Here is a 10284-nt window from a genome sequence, read left to right as displayed (position 1 = left end):
GGAAAACCAAACCCCTTCCTCTCCTAAGGTCGTCACCTGCTGATGTTGGCTCATGACGTCTGCTCAAACATTTGGCTGACTCGTATCCTAATTTCTATATTACCTTTATTATAATTTCATTATTTATATTGTATGTACATGAATCTAACAACCTTCGCATTCTTTATATAATGCCACAAAAAAGAAAGCTAGATGCCCTCGATTACTACTAGAGTGGTCATGAGCCCCACTGAAAAGCAAAGGGATTAGAATAAATAATCTTTCACACATATAAGGGATTTTTCTCAATAGTACGGTAATTTAAAAAAGTTATGCTTAAATTACTGTAGTAGAAGAAGTTATTACAAATATACGGTAGTTTCTGCCACCTAGGAAAGAGGATTTGCCAATTAGGAGAGAGGAGAGAGGAGAGAGGTTCAGCGGATAATTTTTTTTTTAAACCAAAATCATCTTTAAGGGAAATCGTCTTTCAAAAGACGAGTTCCATGAAAAAAAATTAGTATTTAAAAAAATTCCCCATTTACAAGGGAACTCGTCTTTTGAAGAGACGAGTTCCTTGAAAAAAAATTCCCAAATTATTATTTAAAAAAAAAAAAAAAAAAATTCCTCGAGGGAACTCGTCTGTTGAAGAGACGAGTTCCCATGGAAAAAAAAAATATTTTTTTTTTAAAAAAATTCCCAAATTAAAAAAAAACAATTCCACAAGGGAACTCGTCTCTTGAAGAGACGAGTTCCCATAGGAAATTTTTTTTTTTATATATAAATATTTTTTTTATAAAAAAGTTCCCAAATTAAAAAAAAAAAAAAAAAACCAATTCCACAAGTGAAGAGACGAGTTCCCATGGGAAAATTTTTTTTTATTTTTTTTATAAAAAAATTCCCAAATAAAAAAAAAAAAAAAAAAAAAAAAAAAAAAAACAATTCCACAAGGGAATTCGTCTCTTCAAGAAACAAGTTCTCATGGAAAAAAATTTTTTTTTTTTTTAAAAACACCCAAATTAAAAAAAATAAAAATAAAAAAATAAAAAATAAAAAAAAAACAATTCTTCAAGGGAACTCGTCTCTTGAGTTCCCATGGGAAAAAAAAAAAATTTAAAAATTTTGTTTTTTATAAAAAAATTCCCAAATTAAAAAAAAAAAAAAAATTCCACAAGGGAACTAAGAAGTTCTGGGAAATTTTTTTTTTTAAATTTTTTTAAAAAAAATACCCAAATTAAAAAAAAAAAAAAAATCTTCAAGGGAACTCGTCTCTTCAAGATACGAGTTCCCCTTGTGGAATTTTCTTTTATTTTATTTTATTTTTTTAATTTAGGAATTTTTTTAAAAAAAAATATTTAAAAAAAAAAAATTTCCCATGGGAAACTCGTCTCTTCGTCTCTTGAAGAGACGAGTTCCCCTTATGGAATTGTTTGTTTGTTTGTTTTTTTTTTTTTAATTTGGGAATTTTTTTTTTTAAATATTTAAAAAAAAAAAAATCCCATGGGAAACTCGTCTCTTGAAGAGACGAGTTCCCCTTGTGGAATTGTTTTTTTTTTTTTTTTTTTTTTTTTTTTTTTTTTTTTAATTTAGGAATTTTTGTTAGAAAAATATTTAAAAAAAAAAAAAAATTTCCCATGGGGAACTCGTCTCTTGAAGAGAGGAGTTCCCCTTGTGGGATTTTTTTATTTTATTTTATAATTTAGGAATTTTTTAAAAAAAATATTTAAAAAAAAAAAAAATTCCCATGGGGAACTCGTCTCTTCAAGAGACGAGTTCCCCTTGTGGAATTGTATTTTTTTTTTTTAATTTGGGAATTTTTTTTTTTTAGAAAAATAGTTTTTTTTTTAAAAAAAAAATTTCCCATGGGAAACTCGTCTCTTGAAGAGACGAGTTCCCCTTATGGAATTCTTTGTTTGTTTGTTTTGTTTTTTTTTAATTTGGGAATTATTATTTTTTAAAATATTTAAAAAAAAAAAATTCCCATGGGAAACTCGTCTCTTGAAGAGACGAGTTCCCCTTGTGGAATTGTTTTTTTTTTTTTTTTTTTTTTTTTTTTTTTTTTTTTTTAATTTAGGAATTTTTTTTTAAAAAATATTTATAAAAAAAAAAAATTCCCATGGGGAACTCGTCTCTTGAAGAGACGAGTTCCCCTTGTGGAATTGTTTTTTTTTATTTTTTTTATTTTTTATTTTTTTTAAATTTAGGAATTTTTTAAAAAAAAATATTTAAAAAAAAAAGAATTTCCCATGGGGAACCTTGTGGGATTTTATTTTTTTATTTTTTTTATTTATTTTATAATTTAGGAATTTTTTTAAAATATTTAAAAAAAAAAAAAATTCCCATGAGGAACTCGTCTCTTGAAGAGAGGAGTTCCCCTTGTGGGATTTTTTTTTATAATTTAGGAATTTTTTTTTTTTAAAAAAAAATTTCCCATGGGGAACTCGTCTCTTGAAGAGACGAGTTCCCTTGTGGAATTGTTTTTTTTTTTTTTTTTTTTTTAAATAGTTTTTTTAAAAAAAAAAAAAAAATTCTCATGGGAAACTTGTCTCTTTTTTTTTTTCATGGGAAACTCGTCTCTTGAAGAGACGAGTTCCCCTTGTGGAATTGTTTTTTTTTTTTTTTTTTTTTAATTTAGGAATTTTTTTTTTAAAAAAAAAAATTTCCCAATGGGAAACTCGTCTCTTGAAGAGACGAGTTCTCCTTGTGGAATTGTTTTTTTTTTAATTTGGGAATTTAAAAAAAAATATATATTTAAAAAAAAAAAAAATTTCCCATGGGAAACTCGTCTCTTGAATTTCCCTTGTGGAATTTTTTTTTTTTTTTTAAGGAATTTTTTTTTAAATATATACCTTGAGGAATTTTCTTTTTTTTTTTTATATATATATTTTTTCATGGAACTCGTCTCTTGAAGAGACGAGTTCCTTTGTATTCGGGAATTTTTTTTAAATACTATTTTTTTTCATGGAACTCGTCTTTTGAAAAGACGATTTCCCTTAAAGATGATTTTGGTTTAAAAAAAAAAATATCCGCTGAACCTCTCTCCTCTCTCCTCTCTCCTAAGTGGCAAATCCTCTTTCCTAGGTGGCAAAAACTACCGTATATTTGTAATAACTTCTTCTACTACAGTAATTTAAGCATAACTTTTTTAAATTACCGTACTATTGAGAAAAATCCCACATATAAGCTAAGACTTGCAAAAGTTGCAATGAGAGAAAGAGAGATGATAAGGATAACATCAGACTCCAATCCCATATTCACCATGTTTCACGTGACTCACCTCCTGTTCATATTTTACTTCATCCAAAGATTTTGAGTGCGTTTTTTAATTAAAGTATTTTCTTTGAAAATATATATATATATATAAATTATCTATCAAATATTTCTTCAAAAAATATTGTAAATAATTTTTAATATTATATGTGATTTTTAAAATTTTTTAAAATATTTTTTAATTTTATCAAATGTATTATTTTTAAAATACACTAAAAGTGTTTTTGAAAAACTATGTAAAAACGGAATCTTAAATCATGACGAAGTTGTGGCCAGCCAAGAGGATGCTGTTGAAGGGAGGGAAGGAAAGAAAATTACACATTGTGTGGGGAAAGAAGAGTGAAATTAAAGTATTGTGAAGTTAGGTAAGTTGAGAAATTTGCATTGAAATATCTTATTTGCTTACATTGACTTTATCAAACAGGCTTTAATTAGTTCACCAGAGGGATTTCATATGGGGTACATCTTTGTACATGTGCATGAAAATCAAGCCTTTCTTTGCTGTTAATGTCAATTATTATGATAATAACAAAATTTAAATATCATATAAACATTGTGACTATTTTTCATTAAAGATTACATGTATGAGAACTCAACAATAATGCTAGGGATTTTCATGAGAGCTTAAGGATTGCAAGCTATATTCTACCCTAACCTACCATATGTTTCGATTGTGAAACATAATCATTTCATTAAGTGATATTATATTGTAGGTCATAAACATGGTTATATTGAAGGTCATATTCTATTAGCAACTGCAACACTTGGGATAACAGCCATGTGTTTGTCAAAAGGAGGAACTGCCCATTGTTGACTTAAGGTCTTAATAAAGCTAAATGCTTCATTCATTTCTTAAATTAATAAACAGTCAAACTTAGTTTGATCTAATAAGATATACACCCGTCGCTATTTTTTGAGATGAAGTCACGATAGTACATCGACATGCTTTTGAAACCCTTAATCAAATTTTAAAAAACTTAAGTTGCGTTTGATAGTAATTCTAAAAAATGTTTTTAGTGTATCTAACACTTAAATGATAATAATTTTTAAGTATTAAAAAAATTTAAAAACACTTCTTAAAATTATTGTTAAACAGACTCTTAATAAGTAATAATGATATTAGAAGGAGATTTTTGCTAAATCCTTCATGTTGTGAAAAAAGGTACAAAGTCTAAACTAATTGATGCATGTGTGGTTAAATCACCATTGTCAACAAATTAATGTTCAAGTTCTAAGATTGAAAAGAAATAGGAGATCCATAAATAATTAACCATTCATGGATCTTCTGTTTTGAGTTGATATTGGATCACAACCTACGTAGAGGGATGACACGATAAAGATACCATCCCCAATGAACATAACACATCAAAATGAGTTATTCATTAACAAATTAATAGAGAGGTGTTTCCACAAATAGACCATCACATAAGTGATGAAAAGGCTTTAATAACTCCTCAACATGAAGATATCCATCGATTGGCTTAATAAAAGCATCATACATATGTTCCTTGGTGAAGAATTGTACAAGTTTTACTCATCATTTGACTCGTTTAAGGATGAGACAAGGAATTTGTATCAACAAGAATTTCTTGATTCAATCTCACTTAGAGGGTTACCACCACATAGATTGATACTGAAAGAAGGGATCATCCCTTATGCTGATATAGAATATTGACTCTAAGATCGAATCATGTAATGGTACAAGATTGTTTTTCTATGATTATTAAAACAATTTGATTGATTGTGAAATTTCGATTGTTCAATTCGCTGGAAGTATAGTTTTCTTACCAGAAATTCCTATGAAGACTTCAAAAACATGAAGTACTTCTATTTCAAGATTAGTAATAATCATTGTACCACAATAGGTATATGTCCATTTACTATTAGTTATCTCATTCTTTTGAATCTATTATATGCATGATTAACCTATACAAGACTACTCAATTTTAGGGAAATCTGAAAAGATGAAACAATGTGTTCATGATGAAGAACATTCGGAGTCCATGTGACATGTGCAATGCAAAAGGTGAAGAAAAGGTAAGTTGATTTTTTTTCTACTTACTTGAACATATTAGCCATGTTTGTTCACATACTAGATCTATTGAGAATTTTACTTAAATTTTATTTTGATTTTTGTACTCTTAGCCCAACAATGAAAATCAAGATCTATGGTAAATATGAAATGTTGAAAATGATGCTAGAATGATGGAGTAGAAGAATCAAAATAAAACAAAGAGAAAAGAACAAAAGAAGAAACACAACATACGCACCCATGGAGACCGACCTAAATCAGCTCTATTATTAACTAAGCAAACTCCTAATGCATATAGTCCAACACTCGAAACCACAAACTCCAAATCAACCCATACATCTCAGTACATGCGCCAAGTAATATTATTCTTCAACCCCTGGCGACTCCTCTTCATACCATCTATCCATCTATCTATATATGTTTGTTGTTGGTCCATAGCGGCCAGCTCCTTGATACTAAGCATTATCTTCTCATTTTCAAGGGCCTGGTGGCGCACATTCTTTATTCTTCCCAGAACACTTCTTTGGCTTGGGTCCGCAATTTCGACGATAAATTCCACAGCTCTCGCGGGCTGTAATGCCCACCTTATGATCAGTACTCATCATTTCTGCAAGACCCATGTAAGATATCATCAACACAAACAAGATTGAGACAATATTTATACTAACAGCAAAAAAAAAAAAAAAAAAAAAAAACAACTTCCTTTATATTAGATAAGATGGAAGTGAAAGGATTTTTCTTATCCAATTTTTATTTCCCTATATAACTTGTATATGACAAAGAGGAAAAACAGCAGCTCATGCATGATTGTGTATTTGAAGTTTTTTACATGCAACGTACCCTATATACATACGTACTAATATTTTCCAAAACAAAGAAAAACACTTCCAATTTTTATCTCTCTCTCGTTTCAAACTATGAAAAACCTCTATTATGTTAGCAGGACATTTTATTCAAGGCAGTGTAAGTAACGATCATATGTACAGCTAACTAGTTACATGAATATAAAATGGATGTAGAAAAAGAAATTACCATTTTGAACCAACTCTCGAGCGCTAACGCAAGAGGCAAAGAGAAGGACTGAAATGAAGAGAAAGCATACAAGGAAAGCCTTCATGGTGATGGGAGATTGGAGTAGGGTCTGATAAACTTTCTCCCCCACTACCCTTATTTATAATGGCATTCATATGTGTGGATCGGGAAAAAGAGGTGGTAACTTCAATTAATGGGAAAGTGTGAAGGGTAAAGTGTCTCGCAAAAAAGGGGAAGCAAGGATGAGTCCCCACCACCCCACTACCTCAATTATCACAAAACATATGGTACCTCTTTTGCACATCTTTTGATCCGAAACCAACTTTTCTCATGCACATGGGTTCACTGCTATCACATGTACCCAACTTTCTCACTCCACTCAATTATTTTACTCCACGATAGAATTTTCTCTCATTATCATGGTAATATTCATGAATTGACACTGGCTGAGGCCAGAATTCTCTGGAGGAAAAGAATACAAGCAATTTTTCTTTTTCTTTTTTTTTTAACTTTTTGATTTCCATTTTCAAAAATGGTTTTTATATTAAAAATATTGGTGAATTGAAAGTGCGCTTTTCAAATTTTCTTTTTAAAGTATTTTTAATTTAAGTGTTTAAGAGTTTGATTGGTAGTGATTTTATAAAATGTTTTTAATATTTCTAATATTTGAAAGATAAAATTTTTTAAACGCTAAAAAGACTAAAAGTATTTTCTATAATCACTATCAAACGAACTCTTAAATATTTTTTGAAAAAATCGCTTATCAAATGTTGCTATAAAAAACACAATTAAATATTTTTTAAGTATTTTCTAAATTTCAAATACCTCATTTTTCTTCAAAAATACTTTTTGATATAGAATTGTTTTTCAAAACACTATTAAATATGATTTTTCAACTATTTAAAAGTGTTTTCTAAATTTTAAATACCTAATTTTTCTTCAAAAATAATTTTTGATCTAGAACTATTTTTAAAAAACAATCTAGTTAATATTAGAACTGCCATAATGCTAATTATTGGAGCGGCAGATAAACACATTACTTTTGCATTACTTTTGCGGATCAAAAGGAGCTGGATGACATGAAGTTTTGTTGTTGGATTAATATTAGAACTGCCTCCAATTCTAATGTGTTCATATCTATTATATATATGGTCATGAAAATATATGAAAAGGCATAACATATTATTTGATTAAAATATATGAAATAATCAAAATTTGTAAATCTCACTTTCCTTTGTTTAAACTTGAAAAGTAATTTGTTTTTGTTATAAATGTCCTTCAGTGTTTTGATTATTTATTTGTAATTTTTAAAAAAGAAGGTTCTTTTTTTGTGGTTTAACTTAGGTGTCAACCCGATGTTTGAATGGAGTTGAACAATCATTTAAAATACCCGGATTGGGTTTGAATTAGGTTTTTTCCAACTCAAGTTCAATTTATGGGTTGGATAGATTAATGTTCGAACAACCCAAACCTAATTCAAACCTATGTTTTTATAATATTTATTATGTATATTATCCTATATAATAATATTCATTTTTTTTTTAATTTTTAAGAAAAAATATCAAATTATTTTATATTGTATACTTTTTTTAGAAAGATATATAAATTTATTTTTACTTTTTTTTTGTTATTATCTTGAAACTTTGCTCTATTTATTTTTAAAATTTTAATATAAATATATTTAAAAAACATTATAGATGGATTTTAAATTATACAACTCAGTCAACCCAACCAACCTGAACTTGGAGAAATGATATTAAGTTAAGTTTAGGTTGAGTATTTCATGTTAGAGGTTAAGTTGAACATCGATTTATTGTTTCTTAATTTAAGTTGTGATTAGATTAGTCATCAATCCACCCAAGTTGCAGCCTCATTGTTTTTAAAAGAAAAATGTGAAGATATTTTTTTATTAAAAAATTGTATTTTTCTAGGCTAAAAGAATGTGGAAGGCTAGACTTACAAATTGAGGATTATTTCACAGTCAAATAACCCTATATATTAAAAATAACATTATATATTAATAAGAGATTATGGGAGTAATATTTGTTTTCATTATTTATCTTTTTTAACTTGGAATAGAATAGTGATGATAAATCATCTTCGAACTTTTTCCCATTACTCATCTCTACTAATTGAATAGATAATTTTTTTTAAAAAAATGAATGTATATAAGTTATATACATTCATATAACTTCCTTTATACTAGATAAGATGGAAATGAAAGGAATTTTCTTTTACAATTTTTATTCCCCTATATAACTTATATATATGACAAAGGGGAAAAACAGCAGCTCATCCATGTTTGTGTATTTGAAGTTTTTACATGTAACGTACCCTATATACATACATACTAATATTTTTCACAAAAAAAGAAAAACACTTCCAATTTTTATCTCTCTCTCCTTTTCAAACTAGGAAAAACCTTGATTATGTTAGCAGGACATTTTATTCAAGGCAATGTAAGTAAACGATCATATGTACAGCTAACCAGTTTCATGAATATAAAATGGATGTAGAAAAAGAAATTACCATTTTGAACCAACTCTCGAGCACTAACACAAGAAGCCAAGAGAAGGACTGAAATGAAGAGAGAGCGAGCATACAAGGAAAGCCCTCATGGTGATGGGAGATTGGAGTAGGGTGTGATAAACTCTCCCCACTACCCTTATTTATAACGGCATTCATATGTGTGAAGTGTGAAGGGCAAAGTGTCCCACAAAAAGGGGAAGCAAGGATGAGTCCCCGCTACCCCACTATCTCAATTATCACAAAACATATGGTACCTCTCCTGCATATCTTTTGATCCGAAACCAACTTTTCTCATTCACATGGGTTCACTGCCATCTCATGCGCCCAACTTTCTCACTCCACTCAATTATTGCACTCCACGATAGAATTTTCTCTCATTATCATGATAATATTCATGGATTGCAACTGGCTGCTGCCATAATTCTATGGAGGAAAAGAATACAAGTAATTTTTTAATTTTTTTAAAGTTTCTGATTTCCATTTTCTAAAATGGTTTTTATATTAAAAATATTGGTGAATTGAAAGTATGTCTATCAAAATTTCTTTTTAAACAATGATTTTAAAAAGCATTTTTATCCCTTCTAACACTTAAAAGATAATTTCTTTTTAAGTGTTAAAAAAACTAAAAACGTTTCCTATTATTATTATCAAATGTACTCTTTGTTTTTAAAAAAATTGTAAATCAACTATTGCTATAAAAAAAACACTATTAATGATTTTTTTTAACTATTTAAAAGTGTTTTTTAAATTTCAAATACCTAATTTTTCTTCAAAAATATTTTTTGATATAGAACTATTTTTCAAGACACTATTAATGATTTTTTAATTATTTAAAAGTGTTTTCTAAATTTTAAATACCTATTTTTTTTATTATTATTTTTTTTTGATGTAGAACTGTTTTTAAAAAATAATCTAGTTAAAAGTATAAATGGGACACTGCCATACTACTAATTATTAGAGCGGCAGATAAACACATTACTTTTGCGGACCAAAAGGAGTTGAATGACATCCATAAAGTTTTGTTGTTGGATTAATATTAGAACTGCCTCCAATTCTAATGTGTTCGTATCTATATATTGTTATTCTTGAATTATCACAAATGTATGGTCAAATAATTATGTATAATAAATAAATGAGAAGGTAAATAAATATTGAATCTTACAAACGGTTGATCAAGGCTAGAGTTTGACTCTATGTCCTTAAGACGAATTTGCCTTGCACTGGTGCTTACGGTTTGTTCATAATCGTCTCCTAGAATACAACGATCACTTTCTTGTGATAGTAATACTCTAAATCATAAGAAACAACGAATCACTTAATGATTTGAACTCTCTTGAATACCAAACACTTGGAAGAAAGGAAAAGAAGTGGAGAGAATTGATGATGGAATGAATGAGAAATGCCATGGGAGGGCCCTATTTATAGGTTTTTTGGTGACTCTT

At 28.3% G+C, this 10284-nt stretch overlaps 1 long non-coding RNA gene across 1 annotated transcript; it reads right to left on the bottom strand.

Annotated features, from left to right (window-relative positions):
* Positions 1–5402: 5402 nt before the first annotated feature.
* LOC117930685 lies at positions 5403–8950 on the bottom strand. The gene is made up of 2 exons (XR_004653927.1): positions 8843–8950; positions 5403–5888 (listed from the first exon to the last, which is right to left on the bottom strand). It is a non-coding gene; the product is annotated as an uncharacterized LOC117930685 (long non-coding RNA).
* Between the last annotated feature and the right edge of the window lie 1334 nt (positions 8951–10284).

Source organism: Vitis riparia, chromosome 14 (assembly GCF_004353265.1).
Source record: "Vitis riparia cultivar Riparia Gloire de Montpellier isolate 1030 chromosome 14, EGFV_Vit.rip_1.0, whole genome shotgun sequence".
NCBI lineage: Eukaryota > Viridiplantae > Streptophyta > Magnoliopsida > Vitales > Vitaceae > Vitis > Vitis riparia.
This window is presented reverse-complemented; position numbering and strand designations above follow the sequence as displayed.